At 35.5% G+C, this 25,000-nt stretch overlaps 1 protein-coding gene across 3 annotated transcripts in view; it reads right to left on the minus strand.

Moving 5' to 3' along the window:
• The window catches only part of ndst1a (N-deacetylase/N-sulfotransferase (heparan glucosaminyl) 1a), a 73,821-nt gene that overhangs the window by 30,186 nt on the left and 18,635 nt on the right, over nt 1–25,000 (minus strand). Inside the window, exon 1 of one of the 3 annotated variants that reach the window (XM_046859216.1) lies at nt 16,459–16,601. The exons of the other annotated variants lie outside the window; for them this stretch is intronic. The gene's annotated coding sequence lies outside the window, so the exon portion shown is untranslated. Of the gene's footprint in view, nt 1–16,458; nt 16,602–25,000 lie in introns of those variants that run through there. 3 annotated transcript variants of the gene reach the window in all.

A 25,000-nucleotide genomic window follows, 5' to 3' on the forward strand; every position in this document is an offset into this window, starting at 1 on the left:
CAAAAACAAATACCTTCCTAAAATAAATATGATTATGTAATGTTTTTTTTTTTAATGGTAAATGATCACAATACACTATTCTGGCATATGTGTATTGTATTTTTTATTTCATAACCTTTTTAATTCATTTTAAACTAAACTTAAACGCAGCTGGTTGGAATTTTCTTTTTTTGTTCATGTTTTTTTTTTTGAATTAGTAAACAATTTTTTTTTTTTTTTATTATTGAACACTACCGTCATAATGAGATCTTTTTATCATATCGTCCACCCCAAGTCCTCTGTTTTGGGCCACTGTCTATTACAAACATTTACAGATTTTTGTGTATATGTATTTTGTTAGCCTTTATTATTTCCTAACTGCTGTTACTACTGTTTTACTGTAGCTATTGGATCAAAAACAAATAAAATCTAAGTGCCGAATTAGTGCCAGGTTATCTAAAGTAGGTGAACTTTAATTCTGTAGCTTCCGAGTCATGAACCTATGATCTATGCTATGCTATCTATGCTATGATCTCTGATTTTGATAAACAGTTCTAGCTCACAGTTGTTAAAGAATTTCCCTATGCGATCAATAAAGCATTCTGAAACCAGGGGGAACTTCTGTTAAATCGCATTAACTGCCCACTGAAACACGGGGACCGATATGACAAATATGATTACCACACAATTAAACATGTACGCAAGAGGAATTTTTTTTTTGTACAGATACAGATACCTTACTACAAAACTTTATTTTACTTTATTTAATTTAACATTACAGGTTAAATGTCATCAATTCCACTATGGCTTAAGTAAACGTCTCTAGAGTATCCGATTTTACAGTACTTAAGTATTTTACTCAAATTGAATGTTTAAAGATGTACTAGAACTTCACACCAAGATACGTTAGTGAAAAGCCAAAAAAAAAAACAGTTGATCTGTGAGGGTCAATTTCCTAAAATACCAATCTAATGAAAGACCTCAACAATAAAATCAACCAAAATCTATACAACAGCCTTTTCAACATGCCAGAATAAAACAAAGATCATACAAGTTGGTCGAAAAAAGTAGTAAAGCAATCTCTCAAAATGGTATCTTCAGTTAACAACTAAAATTACAGTATCATGGCACTAAGTGGGAGACCATCAGTAATAAATGGACAAATGAAATTCAAGTAAATCATTTTAGATACCAAATATTTAGAGCTGACTGTAATTTGATGCACCTCTCAGTCTCAGAGAGGGGCTTTTTTTTTTTTTCTTTATTTAACTTCAGCTGATTCTCAAAGTTTTTGGAATTTATCGGAACTCTTTTTGGACTGAAAATGAGGCCAGAAGTGCTAAAAAGTCACAGGCAACAGATGCAAGTAGGGGAGCATTGAGCCTTAATGACATCTTCAACTTAGGTGTAAAATGTAATTGGTAACAGTCACTGTTATTTAAAATATAGTGGAGTAAAAAGTACATATATTAAATCATAAATATATTTGAGAAGAGACTAAAGGTTGCTTATAAATTTGTTACTCAGTAAAACTAGAAAGAATCCCAAAAACATTACTTAAGTACAGTAACGACGTACATTTACTCAAATACTTTACACCACTGTATATAGTTACACACAGCAAAAAGCAAACACAAAAAAAAGATAACACTGGCAACTAGTAGCCACATCAACATTTTCTTTTGTCGTTTCTTGCTCAGTCACATGGATATATACCTCTTTCTTGTACCAGCATCACATTTTCTACTTTCATGCTTTCCTCCTCACTGAGGTTGTAAAGAGTGAATATACAAGTTACTATATCCTTTCTAGCAGCTCAAACAAATCTGCCACCTTCCTCTGACCTCTCTTATAACCAAGGTGGTTCAACCCACATGAAATTATTGCTCACTTAACCTAGAGGTTTTAACCTCTATAGAATGTTGTGCAGGAGATTCCCAAAATCAACAATTGATCTCAAACCGGCTCAAAAACCATGGCACAGTGAAAGTCAAAGAAACCACACCTTTTCTTCATTCTGATAGTTAATGTGAACCTTAACAAACATTCATGAACTGCATCTGCAAAATGTAATGCTTTGCAACCACATAAGTGAATGATTGGATAGCTGTATTAGCATATGGTATAAACACCATGAGCATTCCAACATCTCTGTGCTGCATGAAGACTAAGTGGAAAGATGAGTTCCTTTATATAAATGCTGGTAAAAGTCCTTGAAGTAAATCATGTCAGATAACTGAGTACAAAATGCTGACGGTCTAACAATTGCACTTTAGGTGTTCTGTGACTCTTTGTGCAAGTGTGAGTGCAGGGGGTCAGCGCCATTCCCTGTGGGTTCTCCATGCTCCACATTCACTCACACCAGTAGACCAATGCACGCGCAAAAATCTCTCACACCAGCGCCGTGGAAACCACATGCTCTCCATGGAAACAGAGCTGGAGCTGAATTAACTGTGAAGAGAGTGCAACGCTGGCTCTTTTTGTCTAACGGAGAGTTATGAAGAGAGTTTGGACCAAAGAGAGAGAGGTAGGCAGGCTGATCTCTATAAACTACTCACTCTCATCAACTCATGCACAATCACCCTGACAGAAGTAGAATCAGCTTCACACAAGCATGTCTAAATTATAGGATTCTATGGGTGACTAGTTTCTAATGGGATCTGCAAAACTGCAAGACCCACTGAACCCAACAAAATAATTGTGGATCTAGATAGTTTTTTACTTTTTAAAAGGTGTGGTGGGCAAAAGAAATTGACATGAAATCATATAGTCTGCTCATCATCATGATTTTATCCTGATCATAGTTTTAGTTATTTAAATGACTAATTTTATTCTGAAAAATAGAAGAAAAAAAAAACTAAGCACATTTTCAGGGCAAGTGTCCAATTATGACTGTGAGAACAAGCTAATCTGTCAAACCTTCTGTGGTAGTGGGTGGATTTGGTCAAACTTTCTATTAAAGCCAACTGGTTTGGTCAAACTTTCTATTAAAGCAGATGGGTTTGGTCAAACGTTCTATCGAAGCAGACGGGTTTGCTAAAACCTTCTACCAGGGCAAGAAGGATTGGTAAAACTTGAGCTGGAGAAGTTGGATAAGCTTGCCATTGAAGCAGAATAGGGTTAAACGTTCTGCTGGACCTATCAGGATTGATCAAGCTTTCCTTTAACTGCAGACAGGATCTATCAAGCTTCATATATCCATGCCCATATTATATCACCTCATTACTACAAACTGTTTACATGCTGTTTTTGCACATCTTTTTTTTCACTGCTGCTATTGTTTTTTTGCACAAACCATTTTGTTTAATTACAATGTTCACTCCCGTACTCTGTACTCTTTTACACACCGCACTGTGTAATATACAGCAGGTTTACTGAAGGTGCTATTTTGTGTTTTGTGTATTTGTCCTACACTGTCTTGTGTTGTCTTGCACTGTCTGTCTGGCACTGTTTGCACATGATGCACTTTATGTGGCGAGGACACTTACTAGTCCTTAACTCTGTGTTTTCTGTTGTGTAGCTTTATGTTGTTTAATGTAGCACCAGGGTTCAGGAGGAACCTTGTTTCATTTCCCTGTGTATGCTAAATATGTCAGCTAAATATGGTTAAAATTACAATAAAAGCTTCTTGACTATAGAATCAAGTGGATTGCTTAAACGTTCTATGAGAGGAGGCAAAATAGGGTCAGTGTAAAATAGGGTTTAATTGGATGTGATTGTGGCTAGAAATAGTAATATTTTTTCCAAAAAAAAAAGAAAAAAGAATGACCACAAATATTTCGTACGTTTCTCATTTTCTTAAACTTTAAAATTGTTAAAAAAAACCCAAAAAAAAACAGTATATGTATTGTACCATCCACCAATTTGGAGTAATCTACATGCTCTTATCTTTGTTTTTGTACATATTTCACAACACAATATCACTTCTCATGGTGCTCACTTGTACATGTATTAAACAGATTTGCAAACAACATATTTTGACGTACTGTAGATGGTTATGTATGTATGCATGTATTGTATTATGTATAATTTAAAGTTGTTAGAATTTAATACATCTTAAATTGTACATGTATGGATAATTCTGGAATTCCCATTCAACAGTGAAAATGTTGAACATCAGCACAAATGTACAGTTTAGCTCTAAATCTGGATGTTATGTCTCAGTGAAACAGATGTTTGGCAATATATTGCCAGGAAACCCCTGAATTATTGGAGGATGTTCGAAAACTCTCATTACAATCTGGAGCAATACAAGTCAAGGATTGTCCAGATGCTGGGGTTAAACCAGAGCACAATCACACTCTTTTGCTTCACTTCCATTTTTGGAAACTATCAAAAAGCTTGTGCTATTTACTTTGCAGTGAACCCATTTCATGCTTAGCAAATACATCATTTGAGCAAAAAGAATAAAGTGATTTTACTACAGTTTGGTGTGAACATCCAGACTCCCAAACACTCTCCCTGTGCCTATAATACTGCTCTATTCTATATTGCCTTCAACCATTAAAGTGCAAATTTCTGTATTACGTTAAGGTCAATTTTTAAAACATGTTGTAGTGCCTTAGAACGTTTCATAAGGGTACTGGATTTCCAACAACGTGCATTCTGACATACTGTTGTTGTATGTAAATTTTCTGATATTTGCAATATGGCCAGTAGTCTTTGGAAAAATGACTATCACAACAATGTACATGTCGAAAAACTTCTCATTTCACATGTATTCCCCTTTAAAGAATTTATATCAGAATTTAGAGTGTATCTTGTGGAATCTGATGTAGGTTAAGAAAGTTTAGGGTGCAACCAATGTTCCAGTTCATTCCAAACCTGTTAAGGGTTCCTTGCAGGGCGTTCGAGTTCTGGCTTTCAAGGTTCTCACTAACCTTGTCAAACCTTGTCTGCATGAAATTTGCTTTGTGCACATGGGCATTGTAGTGCTGGAACTACACAAATATAGCTTCCTATAAAATCTGCCTACCTCATAGAGTGCTTTCTAAGTTTCTAGGCAACAATTCGTAAATGGACCACGCTACCACATATGGGTGGGATGCTCAGGTATTCACATACTTTTAGCAATGTGGTGTTTAGCATGGTCGCTGTTCGTTTTTGTTACTGCATGGAAATGTTTTCTTTATTTTTTTTTTATCAGAAGCAGTTTATCTTTAACGTTAAGTTCTGCAACAAAATACCAAAAAAACAAAAAAAAAAAACAAAAAAATCACCACCCAAACCATTTGCTCAGTTCATTGTTTAACATTGTGTTCCCTTTCCCTGGGGCATCTTTTAGATTTTATAGTTATACAAGTGTCTTCTCTTTATCTCGGTGAGGGTCCATATAAACAACGCTGATATATAAATAGGACTACAAAAGTCATTTTCATCATCTAAATGGCAGTTGTGCATGGATGGGAGTGCAAGAAAAGCAGAGGAAGCATCATAGCCATTATTCTGCTGTGCTACCATATCGGACAAAGTCCACGTTGATAATAATAACAATAAAATAAACATTTGTTCTCTTTAACACACAATAGTGTTGGAGAAATTATTACATTAAAGTATTTTTTTATGTGAATGAAAACTTAAAATGTTGTGAAATATGAAATAAACTGGAATAAAAAAAGAAAATATAAAAAATAAATGCCATTAATTCCACATCTGCCTTATTGGATGTTTCTAATACGTCTTATTTTATGTTCATTCTGTAATAGAACTGAAATGTAAGAAGGTTGTTAGAGGTAATTATTTAGATCAACCATGTTTTTGAAATCTAATATGGCATTTGCTATTAAGCGGAAAATATGTATGAAATTTAGCAACAGTTGATGTAAGAAAAATATATAGATTAAGAGAGAGAGAGAAAGAAAGACGGAGAACTGTCATAAATGATTGTCCTGCTGTCCTAAGTTTAACTGGAAGCAGCGCTGAAACCACTCAAAATCGGGAAACTGCATTTCAGGCTCATGCTGCTTTATTACAGACTGCTGGCAAAGAGACAGAAGAAGAAATGTATCTACAGAACCTTCAGAGTGAGGCATTATGATAAAGGTGAAAGCAATTTCTCTGTCTAAAAGAGCAATAAAGTTCATCAGCAAGAAATGTCAAGGTAAATGCCATCGCAAACAGCCCAGCTGAGAGTTCTCACTAAGGCCCACTAAGTACTTTGCATGAACTCCGCTCCTCTATCCGTTTTCTTCTTTGCCTGGAGTCATGGCATCTATCAGTCAATCACCTTTAGACAAGATAGTGATGGATAAAATAAACATTTCTTTATTTTCCTTTTTTTCAGGCCTTAATCCATTCGAAAAGAATCGATCATATTGAGAGAGGTATGAGTAGGAGAAAAGAACAGACTCATAGTCTTAATTCTTCAATGTGACATTGTCTCAAATATGATTTTTCTTTTTTCTCTCTTTTTTCCTCTCTTTTATTTATTTATTTTTTTTTTTAAACAGCCTATTTTTGGAGTATGTTTTGAGTTTTGGATTCCAAACTGCATTTCGAAACCTAATTCGACCGTCCTCCTGTGATGGAATTACCTTGTTGCAGAAGTCTGCAGACGCACGAGGCAATCTCATCATGTGAGATGCGAGAGAAGGAGAGAGAGCGAGAGAGAGACCAGAAAAATACTCAACAGTGACCTTCTGCAATAAGATTGTCCTCAAAATGTTGTTTTATTATTAGCGGTTCTAAAAAAAATAGGACTGTGAATTAATTATTGAATTTACTTAGGCCGAATTAAAAACTAAATTTGAAACAATTCATAGAACAAAAGTTTGTGGAAACCTGCCCATATGATTCAAAGGTGCTTTTTGAACATCCCTTTGCGCATTTGGTCCCCATTTCCTGTTATAATAACCTTCACGTTTCAGAGAAGATGTTCCATTGGATTTTGGAGTGTGCTTGTGGAGAATTGTGCTTATTCAGTCACAATGATGTTAGTGAAATCAGATCATAGGTGCAGTCAGCTTCCCTATTCATCCCAAAGGTGTTCAATAGGGTTGAGGTCAGAGCTCTATATCAGGCCACTTAAGATCTTCCACTCAAACCCATGTAAACCAGATCTTTATGGAGCTTGCCTTGTCCACAGTAGCATTGTCATGCTGGAACAGGTTTGTCTCATAGTTTAAGTGAAGAGGAAAATAAATGCTACAATATCCAAAGACATACTATACAATTACGTGCCTCCAACTTTGTGGTAACATTTTGGGGAATAATCACATAAGTCAGTTGTCCCAATACTTTTGTACATATAGTGAATTCATGATCTCCAACATAAAATAACTGGCTAGTTTTAATAGGTTTAGGTATAACGGCCTTCCAGAAACATCTAGATCTTTTAAAAAGAGTAACACACTTTACTACATTTATACTGTTCATTTATAAATATGAAATACTTTGGAGTCTGCCTACTTTAGTCAAGTGTTAAGTGTTTGTCTATTACTACACACGAACCACAAAACATGTCTTTAATACAATGCAACAACAAAATAAAAGTATATGTGTACAGGGTTATACAGGAAAAAACGAGAGTATAAATGAGCACATTTATACAAATATCTACTGAGTGGGAGAAGAAGATGCTTGTGTATAACTATTGATTGCCTTTGGAACACTAGTTTACTACTAAACAAAAACAGAAACAATTTGCATAAAGTAAAAAGAAAAAAAATACACCAACTCCTTAATCCAAATTCACCTTCCAAGATGTTCCCAAGACATTTCTAATATACTTAACATAACAGATGTTGCTCAGAGCAAGGTCAATGCAGCATGAGAAGTCTGCTGAAATTTTTACTAGCATCGATGATAGCAGTCATACCCACACACACACACACACACACACACACACACACACACACACACACCTTTCTTGCCTTGCTATCCTTGTAAAAACCTTCCAATAACAATTACTGGAAACCTCTTTTTTTGTTGTTTTGTTTTTGTAATAAAGTTTCACTACAAGGTAAAAACTGTCAAACATTCCTATCATTGTGATATATATATATATATATATATATGCACACACACACACACACACACACACACACACACACACACAATATCTATAGCTGGTTAGGTTGCTCTGGGTTGCCATTAAATGTTGCCTCTTTTTAAATGAGCTCAAATCACCCACCAAACACCTAATTAAAATGGGACCAAAGGTAGATTTTTAGAAGCGTATAGAACACAATGGAACAATTCATCATTCATAAACAATTTAAAACAATTAGCATTAAAAAATTAAGTACAAAATAAAGTTAGGCCACATGACAAAAATACTTTCACGGTACCTAAAGATTTCTTTATGACATGCTTAGCTAACAAACTGTTCTTTTTATTTTCTTTTGTTTAATTATTTATGCATTATTAATATAACTATTTAAGGCTGGAAAAAAAATACACACCTGTACAAAAATGTAACATTTGCTAATTCAGTTCTAATTCAGGTCAGATTTTGTCAAAAATAAAAATGATGACGGCTGCAATATTCCAGAAGAGCTGACATAATTGAATACAAGATTGATATAATAACCCTATTCATCAATAATTAATTATAATTCCCTTCAATATCTTGCAACTCAACAACAAAACTTCATTTTTCGAATCGTTTAGGCATGCTTGAAAATTGGCGCAAAATATCTTTTAAAGAAATCTGAATTTCACAAGTACATAAACAATATAGAAACATCTACTGTGCAATTCACAGTATCAATTGAAGCATTGGGGTTGCTTTGACACTCTGGCTTATGCAACACAAATTAACCAATTTTCGTTTGGCGCTCATCGATTTGTCTCGTGGCAAGAAGCGCTACCTAAACGCAGAACAATCTGTAGAGAAGCCGTGCGTTCTAAGCGCCTCGCCCGAGGGCACAAAGACAGCAGCTATTACCTGCAATCAAACCCATAACCTATATAGAGCCATAAGCATGTGCACTGACTGCTGAACTCTGACCATCAAGAGAGAGACATTTTCCTCTGGGGACGGTGTGACCGACTGGCCACAGAACTGTAACAGATAGGACCATGATGAGCAAATTAATGGAACACCTCAGGCGATATAGTACACAAGACTTTCTCACACATACACCCACAGAGACACACACTCAGGTACACACAAACACATTAACATGCTCAATTGCTCACCCATTGAACCATACTTATACCCACTGACCCATAGCACAGATGCACACAGTCTCATGACTTTAATACCCCTCCCCCCACACACACACACACACACACACACACACACACACACACACGTGCACACACACACGTGCACACACACACACCACTGCTGTTGTGTTTACCAACAGGATATCTGGATGGAACAAATAGCTTGGATTGCCCGTGAGCCAACCACTGTGAGTGCTGAGGGGTAATATATCATTTTTGGCAGCTCTGGGGGGAGTGGGCTCTGAGTTGGTTTGGCGAAGTCTGTCATATCTGCAGCATGCCCTGGCTATCGACGCACTTGAATGTGCGTTCGTGCCACTTTCGCAGAGACGCACTCCAGCACGGACGCTAGAGGACAAATTAAATGAGAGCTAAAATTCAATTTCGATCTAGACAAGTCAATAGTAAAGCCTGCTGTTTTGGAAATGCCTAAAAGTGCCTGAAGTGCTGCTGAGGTGCAAATCAGAAAAAGAAGGCTAGACTATGTGTCTATTATTTACGGATGGACACACACACACACACGACATGTGGTGCCATGTTTTTGAATGTGTGGTGATAAAAATAAAAAAAATGAAGAAATAAAAAAAATACAAAAAGCTTGAGTATATGAGGACCCAATTTTCAGACCAAAACACTAACACAATATGCTTAGCAAGAAACAGTTCAATCTCCAACCCACGAGTACCATCTATTCCTGTTGGTGCAAGTCATGAGAAGATAACAATGCCCCATCCACCAGAACTAATTGTATAGACCATCTGGCATTGGAAAAGTAAAACTCTTTACAGGTGCCAAAAGTTCCAATATGGCCACCAGCATCAGCGTTTTCCACTATGTGAGAAACAGGAAATGGTGCAGAGGCTAACGAGAAAACTGGGGTTGTTTTGGTAATTATTTGACGGTCAAGTATACTCAAAGAAGTTGTTCTCCAAACATTCATTGTAGAGTGCTCTTCAAAAGGAAGAAACTGATTTTCTCAATCAAATTACAGTGTTGTATCAGCTAGTTACTATATATGTACACGTATACAGTGTTGAATCAGCTAGTTACTATACATATATATATATATATATATATATATATATATATATATATATATATATATATATATATATACACACACGTGTGTGAGTGTGTGTGTGTGTGTGTGTATATATATATATTAAATAGTCATGAATTTTATTATTACAATATTATTATTAATTATTTAAATATTGCATTATTAAATATTTAATTTTAGAGGGTGCTGATATGACCAAGTGGACTAACAACGATGCTGCAATGATAAACTCTTGTTTATCATTAGCAACCTGTCACTAGTCAGGTTGCTCTATTTTAGTGCTTTAATGGAGCTAATCACTAGCTAGCTTATTGTCTTAAGGTAAATGCCCTTTAAAGCACTGACAGAGCTTTAAAGGATATTTAGAAATTTGTATAAATATGTCTTGCTTTTGGGTTCCCAACACAAGCGAAGGTCAAGCCAACATTCGTTCGAGATCTCCATTACAGTTTGTGTTAATTACAGTGGTGTGAAAAAGTGGTGGTGTGTTTCACACAGGGTCATGCAGTTTTGGATTTTGTTTTCCCTCAAGAATAAAAACCTTCATTTAAAAACTGCATGTTGTGTTCACTTGTGTTATCTTTTACTAATATTTAAATTAGTTTGATGATCTGAAACATTAAAGTGTGACAAACATGCAAAAAAATTTGGAAATCAGGAACAGGCCAACACTTTTTCACACCACTGTATATGCCAATTAAATGCAAGCAAGCAAACTTTTATATCTGTATTTAGCATCATTTAAACAAGTTTATCCATCATTTTATTTATCCATCTATAAAGTGAAACATTAAAATAAACTTGAAGAGAAAATGGTTTAAGGTAAAAATTCTATTTTTTCTTTGAATAATATATTTGTGCACCACATTTCCAAGGTGGTACAGAAAGTATTGAAGTGGTATAAATAGAAAATATTGGATATACAGTCGAGTGAATCCCCTCTATAACCTTGCACCACATCACTACCTTAGCACTTCACATCAACTTCCAAATAATCCAGGCGTGCATGAAAATCACCTGCAAGGTACGCAAGAAAACTCTTCGGAGCGATCAGGTGTAAAGAACGAGTGCTGAACTGGTTTTTAATTCGCCGTCAGTGTATTAGGCGTCAGTGTATTAGAGTCGCTCCGGGGTTCTACTCGAGCCATTTCATCTTCCTAGGCAGCCACTGGCTTCTGATTAATGCAGGAGAAAAGCCAGGCTGAAGCAAGGTGGGGAGAAAAAAAAAAAAAAAAACATACGACAACAAAAACAGGTCTCTGGGTTCCCACAAAAGAGATGCTTGAGTCATCAGGAAAAAAAATGGTGAGGCGTGCATATCAGAGCATGGCAGCTCGTTAGATTTCATACAGATAGCCTGCTGGGTTCAGCGGGAATCGCTTTTCCACACATGAAAGCTGAATTGTCTGTGATTTACGGCCTTTTTCATCACTCGCCATGCTTGTTATTCAGTGTACGATTCGGTGACAAAGCATCTTTCTCACAGGTCTGACAGGTAGATTGACCAGGAAGGATAGCCCAAGTCTTCTTGACATCAGTGGAGCTTTTAAACCTGACTGATATGTGACCACTATCTAAAATGCTGTGAACAGACACCATAAATCATAAAGAGCCTCAAACCAAATGGTTCTGCATTAGAGGAAAGCCTGGCATTGTAGTTATGAATGAAGCACCTATAATGGCACCTGCAAACCTAACATTAGGATAAAAGATTATGGGTCCCATGTATATTAGATGTAAAAAAAAAAAAAAAAAAAGAAATTCTAAAAAAAATTAGCCCTTAGTAAAGGGCAAGTCTATTTATAACAATTTCCCATGAATTATTCTGGTCAGATAATTTCACAGCAATGAGATAGTAGTAGGATCTTAAAAAATGTTAGATGCCTGCAATGTTACACATACACAAACTACAAGTTATGGACCCTAAAATCCCATTTAACCCATTTCAAAATATCTTTAAAAATTAAACGTGTACAATAATTTGATCGCTTGTCTTATTGTTTTAATACAAGAGACGATTTAAGTGACTGATGAGACGTGCCGTTTTAACGCAGGGGTAAAGTTCATCCCTTTGGAGCCTCATTGCTGGGACATACTGCAAGGGGAGCATTTTAAATCTACATGAATCAACGTCAGTTTAAAAGGTTGGTGTTATTTTAATAATTTTATATACAAAATAAAATACTGTGTTTTGATTTGCAGATAAAAAGCCCATGCTAAAAGATGCTAATTAAAAGCTTATGTGCACATAAATAATTGTTTTAGAACGAAAAAAAAAATCACTCAGTTTTGATGTTCTTTAATTTAATACAAATAAAATACACTTTTACTTTTGTTTTAGACTCCACTGGCACTATTTTTTAAACTCACAGTAGTCCTATGAATAAAAAACTGATTTTTAGATGTAGTATATTTAAAAAATAACATATAAAAGAATCTGGATATGTTTTTAAACGATTTTTGCATAAAAGGGATAAATACTGTTTACCATCTTTTCATTAATAAGTTAAAGACAATAAGCTAGGCTAAGGAAAATCACTTTTGGAAAAAAGTTAATTGGTTACCTGGCAGACACATTTTACCAAAGAGGGTGAAGGGCAACACATTATGTCATGCTAAAATTCTTCAAGATTGGCTGGTGTCATGATGACTGACAAAGAATAAAGTATAAATCACCACCCCCAACCAGACAGCGCAGACTATTTTTTGTTCACTGATGGCTGTGGAAGTTTTTCGCTCACTCAGGTTTACTCTTGACACTTTTGATTTAATGAAGCATGAGTTTAAAACTTTGTACCTGACTTGCAATTGCTTGATGGTCAGGTTGAATAATCTTCCCACTATTTTAACCTGTAAACATTTGTAACACTGAACAACTGATCCACAGGAACCACACCTATGTCTTGACAGTCAGCAAAAACACGGTTAATCACTCACAGGTTATCAAAGCAATAGATGCGTGTTAGACGCCATATTTTTGGTGTTTTATATTCTCCAAATACAAATACAAAAATGCTCATTTGAAAACAATGTTGGCTTATAATTTGTAGAAAGTGTTGCACCTAGTGTGAGAAAACAAGTGTTGCTTGTTTGAGTGGATGACTTTTGGCCACACTGAACTTAAACATGCTCTTTGCTATTTTTCGGTCATGGGGTATTAGTTGTTCCCACCTTGCACTAAACACAGAGAGGATGTGTGATTACAGCAAAGCATTGGCTCTGTGCTCTGTACAGACCAACACAAGAAAAAATTAAATAAAAAAAAGAGGCTTAATAACAGATAACAACACCCGCTGAGGATAAGTATGCTGCACTAGAAGAGCTGCTCCTAATTGGACACATTGTCCATACACGATTGATTTGATCCTAATTAAGCTCGGAAGAGTGTATGGAGATCACAGAGAGAGAGCGTGAGAGAGAGAACGAGGACAAGGGACAAATTTGGACAATATGCTTTTATATTTTCAACCCTATAATTAGATATATTAGAAAACAAGAATGTAGCTATTAAGTTGATCAGAGTGAAAAAAAGAAGAGGAGATGATGAGAAGAGGCTGTTCAGCTGATTGTTGCTCATTAGATTACTTTTGTCCTTTATCTCATCACAAACACTTTTCCTCAATAATAAACTCATGATGAGGTCAGGAATTTCAGCTCAGTTTCAATCAACATAGAAAAGATATGAAAAGATATTTAGGATAAATCAACACAATGCAGCTCAGAGAAATGTGGCTGCAGAATAGGAAAAGAAAGAAAGAAAGAAAGAAAGAAAGAAAGAAAGAAAGAAAGAAAGAAAGAAAGAAAGAAAGAAAGAAAGAAAGAAAGAAAGAAAGAAAGAAAGAGAAAAGCAAAGAAAGAAAGAAAGAAAGAAAGAAAGAAAATACATTTTGTTTTGTGTGAAAATCTAATTCAAATAATTAAAATTAATTAATAATTATAATTAAAAATAATAATTAAAATTAATTAAAACAATTTTATCAACACTTCTAATTAAAAAGTAAGTTTATGCTAGAATAATTGAAAAGCAAATATACATTTCCCCTGACATTTTATATTCACTACTGAACCACTATGATTTTGGTATTTTAAAAAATTTAATTGCAAAACTTTCCTTTCTGAGAGCATTCTCCATCCGCACTCTCCATAATATCAAATATCATCTGTCTACTTTAAACGGGCTGCACTGCATGGGAACAATAGGGATGAAATTTAGACACAACATATAAGAAACAAACAGCGATTAGTGTGGATGTGAAGTGGGCCGAACTTAGAGGGTGGTCATTTCGGCCCATCATCCATTTTTTAAATCCACACCGCGGTTTCAAATAAAACTCTGACTGTCCTACAACAACAATGAAACAAAAGAACAACCTGGTGAAATTTTAATGTGAGGCGAACAAAAATAGGAGGAGGGAGGGAAAAAGACCTGCGGAGCTGGAGAATTCGTGGCACGACTCACTCCAAACATCTATTATTCAACTCTGGCTTTTGAGTGAGCTCAATAATACATGAAAGTTGAACAAGGCAGATACAAGCAGCACGGGATTGATGAATTATTAGTCGATCGGATAGCGAGGGAAAGAGTTCGAGAAAGTAAGCGAGACAAACAGAAATAGATTAGTCTGTTCAGGGACGTGAACTGATTTGAAGTCCTACCTTCATAGTCACTGATTAGATTTCTGTCTGTTTCTGGGACACTCATCAATTGAATATGGAGCAGTTAATGTTCTTTAGTGGAAGTATTTTCTTCAGAGGGGGTTTGACATTATAAATTGTAGGTGACGATAAACTACAAGCACAAATCTCAGTATCAACAGCGTAATTCTTCATGTTCTCTTCTGGAGAGCTGCTTTGGGAACTGTGAGAATTTGTTTTGGAAGGGGAAAAAGGATCGCTTGTTCCGCTGCAACACTGTTGTGCAGGGTGTAATTTATTGACAGCACCGAAGTTATATACCAAAATCCTCAGGCCATGCTGTATATATCTGTATATAGTGAAGAAACTCATAACTACAAAGTTACAAAGTACCAAAAGAACCAAAGAAAAGAAAGATATAAACACACACACACACACACACACACAAAGTGCATTCACAATGTTCTTCTTTAATATACACACATTTAACTTAGTTAACAAGTAAAAAACTTGTATCTGGCCTCTCGTTATACTTCAGACTCTGCACTTTTTGAAGAAATACAACTGCTTAAGTAATAAACAATTCAACGCTTTAAAATACTCTTAATTAAACATCCTTCATATTGACTTTTATAAATGTGAACAAAGCACTTTCTCTCTCTTTACTGGCACAGTCACTCCCTCTACAAACAAACAAATACATTCATTTGACTTCTACTTTTCTGGACGAAAGTAAATAAAATAACAGCATAAAAGATTACTGACATTACTGAGATTACTGTGAATAGAGAAAAATGGCTTTGGGTTATAATGAATAGTTTTGCTATGATAGCTTTTTACTCAGGTGTGTCATTAGTGAACAGTTGGTAAGACAAAAAAAGTAAAAAATTTTTAAAATTATAATGAGTTTTCTGGTTGCACAAGTGCACTTTTCAAGATTATTTATTATCCGCTGTTAGGATGGATTCACTTATGAGTGTGGAGAATTTTCAAAGACTTGCTCATTAGGGATAAATAATAAATATGTAACAATAATGTACATTGTTAAAAGTCCTATACAAATAACATTGAGAAAAAAAAATAATTGAAAGAATTAAACAAATAAAAACCTAAAAGCTAACTGAACAGATTAAAAAAAAAATGTCTATAATAAAAAAAAAAAAAAAAAAGGGTTTCACTATTTTAGTAACATTTAACAACACCCAACATCACAAAGCATCCCTACAGAACCTCACATCCCTAATCAGTAAAAAAGGCAAAGAGAAAAACTCCCTGAGAACCAATGCTGTTCACTTCCATTCCATCTCCAGGTACAAATCCACAAAGACAAATACAATGTCTCGCATTTTAAACTTTATATAACCTCCGCAACTCTGGATATTTTTATGCCTCGCTATGTGTAAGCGTGCGAGTGAGATATGGGAGACATTAAAATTTGACAGCTACAGCGGGTGAACCGCTTCCATTCAAATTACATCTGCTTGAGTAACACTACACACGAGAAAACATATAGATTTCATTCCTTCCTATAAAAGCAATGAACAGATCAGCTCAGTCAGGGAATACTGTCAATAAATTGTATGAAAGTTACATTTAATAAAAGTATGACCTACCAGGTGCTGGTTTTGTTATTCTCCATTAAAACGCAGAAAGAACACAAATTTCAACAGTTTCAATAGTCCAATCTTTTGTTCCATTACTGCACGAGCATTCATTTCCTTACATGCTTCCATCTTCATTTGCATCGGATATGTACCATCAGCCAGTGCTAAGTGAGTAATAACCTAGCCTGTTTTACCACTCCTCCCACTCTCTCTCTCTCTCTCTCTCTCTCTCTCTCTCTCTCTCTCTCTCACACACACACACACACACACACACACACACACACACACACACACACACACACACACACACACACTCTCTTACTCCCTTACTAGTACAAGCTTTCCACTCTCCCAAGCTCACTTTTTCACACTTCTCTTATGTGCACTGCATGCGGTTTTGTCACAAATGCTAGATTGTACTATTGCCAAATATCTAATATCACACACAAAATCGAAAAACAGCAAAGTACAACATGTAAAAACTGAAGATAATCAGGCTCAAACCTGGCAAGTAAAATGACTTTCCCTTTTATCTCTAAGCCTGAACAAATCTGGCAACCAGTAAAATTCTTCACTTTTATTCAATATGATGTATATATTCTTAAATAATATTTTTCTAATTCTCTCTTTCTCACTTAGCAAAGGTCCATAAGTTTGCAAAAAAAAAAAATGCATACCAAAAAGGCATAAAAAATTCATAAATTGTCTCAAAACAACCTCGTGAGATGGATTTGTTATTAAGCATGTGTGCTATTTTGAAACCTGTACATGTCTTTCCTTCCAGATAGTGAAAGAAAAATAGAACGCCATGCTGCAGAAAACAATGTCCCTCAAAATCCATGCATGACTGCAATGTGAATAAGTGAAGACGATGCTGAATATATTTGAAATATCTTTAGGTAGCATTTCATTTACTTACTGACTAACTGTTAAATCCTGGTTTACGGCGTGGGACTCGGATTTGCAAACACGACTCTGATGTAGAGACGGGTCTGAGCTAAAGCAGAGCAGGTCACAGTAGGCTAAAGTTTAACAATAAATAAATAAATAAATAAATCACAGAAGTGATATTTTACATATACTGTACTTTAAATGTAATAAACTTTTTATATAGTATATTTATATAGATTATATATTTTACATTTTGTATTGTTAATCAGCACTGATGTCATTTTTCAAGAAATCTTTAATTTAATAATATATTATTTTTGCATCTTTATATGTCTAAATATTTAGCCAGAGTTTTTTAGTCACAAAGTTGCCTCAAATGCGAAGTGCATTCAGCAAAAATACCACAGTAAACAACCGTGGAGAAATAGTTTAAATGTCTGGCTGGAAATTTTGTAATTAAAGTTGATACAAGTAGATAAAAAGATTTAATCCTTGTCAAATAATGAACATTCGAAGGGTTCATCATGACTGCAAGTAGAACTCATAGACATGCCATTGACAACAAGAAGTCTAGGCCTTCTGGGTAAATTGAATTACCAGAAATACCTAATTCAAGAACAAACATTAAGGAATCTCTTGAAGGAAAAATAAAATAAAAAAAATTCAAACATTTGACCTTGACCTACATTGACTCAATTCCAAAATATAATCAGTTCACTGCTTGTTACAATGATAACTCTTATAAGCATTCAAACACTGATGGACCAATGTCAAAAAACATAAATGGTCAGAAAATGGGCATTGAGTTGCTGATTATGAACGTGCAAGTAACGACAGATGTACGAATAACAAACAGAAAGGAATCTATTAAAGAAAAACTATTTCTGACATGCGACCTTGATGTGACCCCTGCAAAATCTACTCCATTAGAATCACAAACATTCAAATAATTGGAAATTGTATTAACAGGATTTTTCCTATAACATACTTTTTAACTAATATATATTTCGCAAACTGATTTTTTTTTATTACTTCATCATTCCTAGTGCTTCTATGTGCAAAATCATGATGAATACAGATGCAGTTTAACAAACACAGTAGTAAAAACAGTCAGTCTGAAACGTTTTAAAGATTCGCTCGCATAGTCAATGTCAGGCTTTGATCAAGCTGTTGAATAGCTACATGCCTTTAACCTAGCAAACACAAATGGACAAACAAAACGTTTTTTCCATTTCAGTTTGTAATCGGATCCTGACTGTAAACGTGTCCTGATGCTCCTGTAGAGTTACAGTAGAATCTACAAACTCAGATTTTTCCCTTCGTTTTTGGGAGGCAAGAAAGAATTCAAAATGTCAGGACTCTTCTTGTAAATGGGTTACACGCAAGACAGAAACCTACATTTCCTACTAGCTTTCAAAAAACGATATGGTTCTCAGTGTTAAAGAAGATAAATACATGATCCAGATGAATATACAATGCATTCCTGCCTTCCACCATTCACACCCTTGAGCTCTTAAACTATGCTAATGCCATTTTAATGTCACACTGCATCCCATAATAAAAATACTGCCTTTTCGGCATCAAAGGAATTTTCCATTTGTTTCTTTTGGAATAATGGCCGAGTGCATGAAGGAAAACGGGACAGACAGAGAGAAGGGGTGTGAGAGTGTGTGAGAGTGTGTGTGTGTGTGTGTGTGTGTGTGTGTGTGTGTGTGTGTGTGTGTAGGGAGGGGGTGGTGGGGGGACGTTCGGATCAGCTGTTAGTATCTAAACGAGCATGTAACGCTCTCTTCCCCATTGCGCAAGCTGAAACAGACAGCTATTGTGTGAGCGTGACCCACCCGTATCCCACAAGGCACTGCATGATGAATGGGCCTTCCAGAAGCTACGGCCCCCGCCGGCACCTCACCTCACTTCTTCCCAGGGCTGCATGTCTCTTTCTCCCTCAGCTCTGCCTCGAGCGCTCCGACTCGCTCCCTTTGTCACTTTCGCCTTCTTTTTCTCTTCCTCCGTGCCCTTACAGCCGCAGAGATTAATGTGTGTTCCACTACACATTGGACTCCGTACTGTGTTCTGTCACGATAACGCATTACTCTCCCCAAATCCATCATGGCTTTAAATCACAGCTCTGATGAGATTTTGTTGTTGTTGTTGTTTGCTTGAGCAATGCTGCATTTTCAGTATAATGTTTTTCTTTCTGAAAGGTTTAAATGCCTAAAGCGGACAAAGAAACATCAATTCCAATTCACACACCAAAATGTCAGCGTTCCCCGCTGAAAGCGGTAACGTGACCCCAAATTTTCTTGTAGCAGATGCAAACATGGTGCTAAATTTCCACTATATCAATTATAACAAGGATCTCATCACATCTCTGTACCACACTACCTAACCAGAACCAAAGCTTAAACTAATACCACAGTTAAGCCCGTCGCGCTCCTCACCTCGCTGATCACTACCTAGCTGAGTCTCTGCCTTCTTTAGCGCTAAGTTGGATTTTCTTATTAAATATGTTATGCTAAATGTTGCTGGAAACTACTGACCGGAAAATCTCGCAATTTTTCGGTTCATCCTGTGACAGCGGTGCAGTAGACCGCAAACATTAAGCACATCACAAATATTTTTAGCTAAATATCAAATCATTAATATGCTTCACGCTGGAGTTTTCCTTAATCCAGGTTTTGTTTAAAATGGCTACACCTGATTCAACAAGTTTACAAATGAAACCAAACAAAATCTCAGAAACCTGAGATTTGACTGCCATGTCCTATTTTTCCAGTAAAGCAAATATTATTACACAAACAAACTTACAGGAAACTCGTGCTCCAAAATCAATGCCATAGACATGAAAAATCTATTGGGAAGAAATGTCTTTTATTGATTAGTTAGCTAAGGAACAACATATGCAAGATGATTTTGGTTAGACATGTTTAAAAAACAAACAAAAAAAACTCAGCTTTTAGTCTATGAATATAAAAATGTACACTTTAGTTTCCTAAGGCACTTAAAGCCATTAGCAAAAAGGCCTGCAGGGAATCCTGCCTTATCAAACTAAATTGATGTGCAGGTTTCTGGAAAAATCCAAGACTTTAATTTGGAATGCTGAGCTGATAAATTCTATTTTATGAGTTTTCTCCATGTTAATATGCATTTGCTGTTAAACCATCCCAGCTAATCCAATATTGGAATTATGTCATCCACGCTTACATCTGTTTATTTCACGCTCTATGGACTAGAAGTTGCAAAGAGGTACAACTACAGGAGTAGAAAAGCTCTCGCCGAAGACCAAGTTCACCATCCACATTGTAATAGTAAAGGTGCAGATTATTTTATTGATAGATAATTTTTATATATTATGCTTAAAAAATGTTTATTCACAGATCATTAAAAAAATAAGATTGCCACGCAAAGGGATGATAACGATTCCTTCATTTCAGGTTCCTGATTAAGTTTCTGGTGCGGAAAAATGAACTCTCAGCTTGAACACTGCTGCTCAACCGCACACATGTTCCCGTAAATAAACTGCAGGTATACATTTATTTTTCTAAGAGCGCCTAACTAAATAAAATGTTCAGCCTGACATCTATTATTAACGTATTTTTTTAAATAATTTTTTATTAATTAATACGTATACTATTAAAAATGTATTTACTTTTAAACGTATAAAGATAATTTGTTCCAAATTAGCTGCATATCTCTATTAGACTGTATTATGTTCCTCAAAAAAAGCTTTTATAATAGTTTTAAGTGGTGATTATAGAATAATCGGTATCCAAAAATCATGAATATGTCCTGCCATGGATAAAACTAGATGCACTCAGCAAGCGTTGAAGGTCATAAAGGCAGGAAAGGTGATTTAGCCTGTACATAAGTGTGTGTATATGATATTAAATACAGACAGTCTTTCTGTAATTGAATCTCAGCAGTAAAAGACTGAGGAAGATATTACACTACTCAGTGTGAGAAGAATCTCTTAGTCATCTTTCTCTAGTAATCTCTTTTCCTGTTCTCAGTATTCTATCGCTTTCTCTTTCTTTCTCAGACTTCCTGACTATGTGTTATTGTTCCCTCTCACTCTGCCGATCTTATTGTTTCTCGATTTCAATTCAATCTTTATACATCATACACACATAAAGAATACGAAAAGAATATGCACACACACACTTTGTCTTTATCCCTTCTTTCTCTGCCTTGCTCTCTCCATCGCTCTTGCTCGGTTTCCCTTACCCTGTCTCTCTCTCTCTCTCTCTCTCTCTCTCTCTCTCTCTCTCTCTTCCTTGTTCTCTCTGTCTCTTGCTATGTCTTTGCCTTACCTGCTTTCTCACTTTCTCTTTGTCTCTTGCTCTCACTCTTTCGACTCTCTGTCACTTTTACCCCTCCTTTTGTCTCTTTGACTGTTTCTCTCCCTGCTTTACTGTGTGTCTTAATCTCTCTTGCTTTCTCCCTGTCTGTCTCGATTTCCCTCTGACTCTCCCCCTCATATACACACACACACACACACACACATTTATTATACCTGACAAAATCCCCATCTTTCATTAATGAGACCTGAAGTTCAGGTCTGAAAGGAGTACTGAGTCGGGGTGAAAAATGGCCCAAGGTAAAAGGAAATTACATTCAGAGAAAAAGGATAATATCTTCAAAAAAATAAAGAGAAAGAAAGACAGGATATCAAGACATTATGTGTGATGTGAGAAGAAATAGATGTGATTCAGCACTCAGAGCCACATTAGGCTAAAATAAAAGTGCTGCTGAACTAAAGGGGGTGTAGAATATCTTTAAATGAGGCGATGCCTAAAATGGTCGTAACAAAAGATACAAACAGATGCACACGCTCCCTTAAGGATAGCCATGTCACATTGTTCTCAGATATGTGCTTTGTAGCACATTGTCCAATTTCCCTTAGCATTTTCCCCTGCACTGAAGGATCAGCCTGTAACATTATTCAACATATTACATTACAACATGCATTAGTTTGAGGGCACAGGTCACAGCAGGTTTGATGATGTGTGTCTAATACTCTTAGGACGCTCACACATGTTTGTGTGTGTGTGTGTGTGTGTGTGTGTGTGTGTGTGTGTGTGTGTGTGTGTGTGTGTGTATGTATATGTATATATGTATATATACACAAATTTGCGATTACGTTGTGATTAATCACGAGTTCACTCGTAGCAATCATGCGATTACCTGCGTTTGAATATTTGAATCGATTGACAGTCTTAGTTATAACCTTAATATTATTACTACAATTTCCATTATCAAAAGCTTTATTTCAGACTGTTCAATGCGCTGACATTAAAAACTCCTTACAGAGAAAATATTAAATCTCTTCCCACTTTTATTTAACTTTAGACATGAAAGGGATTTTGACTAAAAGAATAAAAATAAAAAAAAGTCTCATGGATGCGTATGGGGAATGAAAGCGAGCCTGAATTGTCAAATTCCACAGAACAGCTACTGCAGTTTATGCTGCTGGTAAAAAAAAACTGTTATGCTAACAGAAATGTTTAAGAACACACAATGCATAGCAGCTTGCTGTTTATGGCGGTATGCAGTCTGGTCAATGTTCCCATGCTGACCCCCGTCCACTACCTACAACAGGTGTATGTGCATCATAACTGGACCACCTCAAATACTGCATCTATTACAATGAGGGCTGTAGCCATCAATTATTTTAGTAATCAGGTATTCTATCGATTATTCCATCGATCAATTGAGTAATCGGATAAGAAGTACTTTTTCTTTATTAAAGAGCAACACCAAAATGTAATTTGTTTCCCTTTTTAGAAAAATCAACATTTTATTGCAAAAGATACATACAAGAATATCAGTGAAAACTAAACTCATTTAGTGCATTTAGCTGCCATACAATATCAAAATACAAATATATAAATAAAATGAATTAATTATTAGATTAGATTTTCAAAGATTGCTCTTTAATAAAAAAAAAAAGAAAAGAGAAAGAAAAAAATGGACATCCACTGTACTGTTTTCTTTACGTTTTAGAAATGATCCGGAACTTTGGAAACTTCTAAAACTGTCGTTTACTTTGACCTGAATCTATGGAAGCCAGTTTCCGCCACATAAAAAAAGTTTTCCCAATTCCAACTTTTTTCTCCCAAATCCGATTTATTTTTCTCATAATTATGACTTTATTTCTCGTAATTCTGGCTTTATCTCGCATTACTGAATTCTTTCTTTATTTCTCGTAGACATACAACATTTCTGGTGCATCCACCGGTAACCACGTTGTCGTCTGGAGTATGAAGCTGTTGTTGTATGATCGAGGCTCCTCTGCTCTCCAGAGTTCTCTCCAGGGATCGAAGGCTCAGTTTAACACCATGCGATTCTATTGATTGTAGCCCATTTCATTTTCAAAATGTAAATCTTTGTAGCACTACAGAGGGGGTGACGCTGCCCAATTGGCTGAATAAAAGTCGAAATCACAAAAAGAAATGTTTGAATATAAAGTCAGAAGTCAGAGGAAAAAATGGGAATTAGGCAAACTTTTTTTTTTTTATGTGGCAGAAACAGGCTTCCGTAAGAATCTTCTCCTCGCCCCTCAATGTTTTCTCCCTGTTCGTAAATTTTTCATTCTGCAGCATCTCCTGTGTTACCCATCCAGAGAGCACAAGAGTTTAGTGGATGGTGCATCAGTAATAATGGTAACTACACAATGCTCCTTGTGTAATTAAATGGAAGAAACGAAGCAAATAATTTGCCCCAAATTATTTTTTGCATTTGAATTACTTGAGTTATTTGAGGAATCATTTCAGCCCTATTTACAACAGCATGGCCTCGTAATAGACGAGTTAATTGTTAAACCAACCTGACTGCAGTCCAGATCTTTCACCAGTGGAAAACATTTAACATTTGCACCTGGATCCCTATATCAAACACAAATGGGACAAAATTCCTCTTCTAAAACTTTATTAACTGGTCTCCTCTATTCCCAGGTGTATACACACTGTTTTTAAAAGAAGAGAATGCTGCACAGTGGAAACATGGCTCTGTTCAAAATTTCTAAGTTTACATAATAAAATGCCTCATTTTTTCTTTCTTAAAAAAAAGTAGTTTAATGTTCAGTGTGTTTTCTGGGTTTGACAAATAAAATATGTATTGGATATAAAATATTGGATTCTGTTTTATTTACATTTTATATAATGTCCCAAGTTTGGAACAGGGGTTTTAATAAATATGGTATATATATATATATATATATATATATATATATATATATATATATATATATATATATATATATATATATTTATTTATTTATTAAAACCCTGTTCCAAACTTGGGAGAGAGAGAGAGAGAGAGAGAGAGAGAGAGAGAGAGAGTGTGAGCATAGCTCCACTATAATGAATGCACTGCAGTCTTACGGTTTCATCTCCATATTCATGATATGAGTGAACAAGTGAATAAGCAATGAAGTACACAGTAACTTCATTTACATAAAATCTGTCTAATGAATACAAGAAGTCCAGCAGCAGTAATGTCAAAGGCCTAAGTGTCAACCTTGTTAACATTAACAGTAAGAAGATCCTTAGTGTAAGAAGGTTATTAGTTATCTAGGTCATGATGACAGCTTCATGGTGCTGATAAATAAACCTATGCCTCAATTATAAATATCGGGAAAATATAGTCTCACATCCATGGC

Source organism: Silurus meridionalis, chromosome 10 (genome assembly GCF_014805685.1).
Source record: "Silurus meridionalis isolate SWU-2019-XX chromosome 10, ASM1480568v1, whole genome shotgun sequence".
Classification (NCBI taxonomy): Eukaryota; Metazoa; Chordata; class Actinopteri; order Siluriformes; family Siluridae; genus Silurus; species Silurus meridionalis.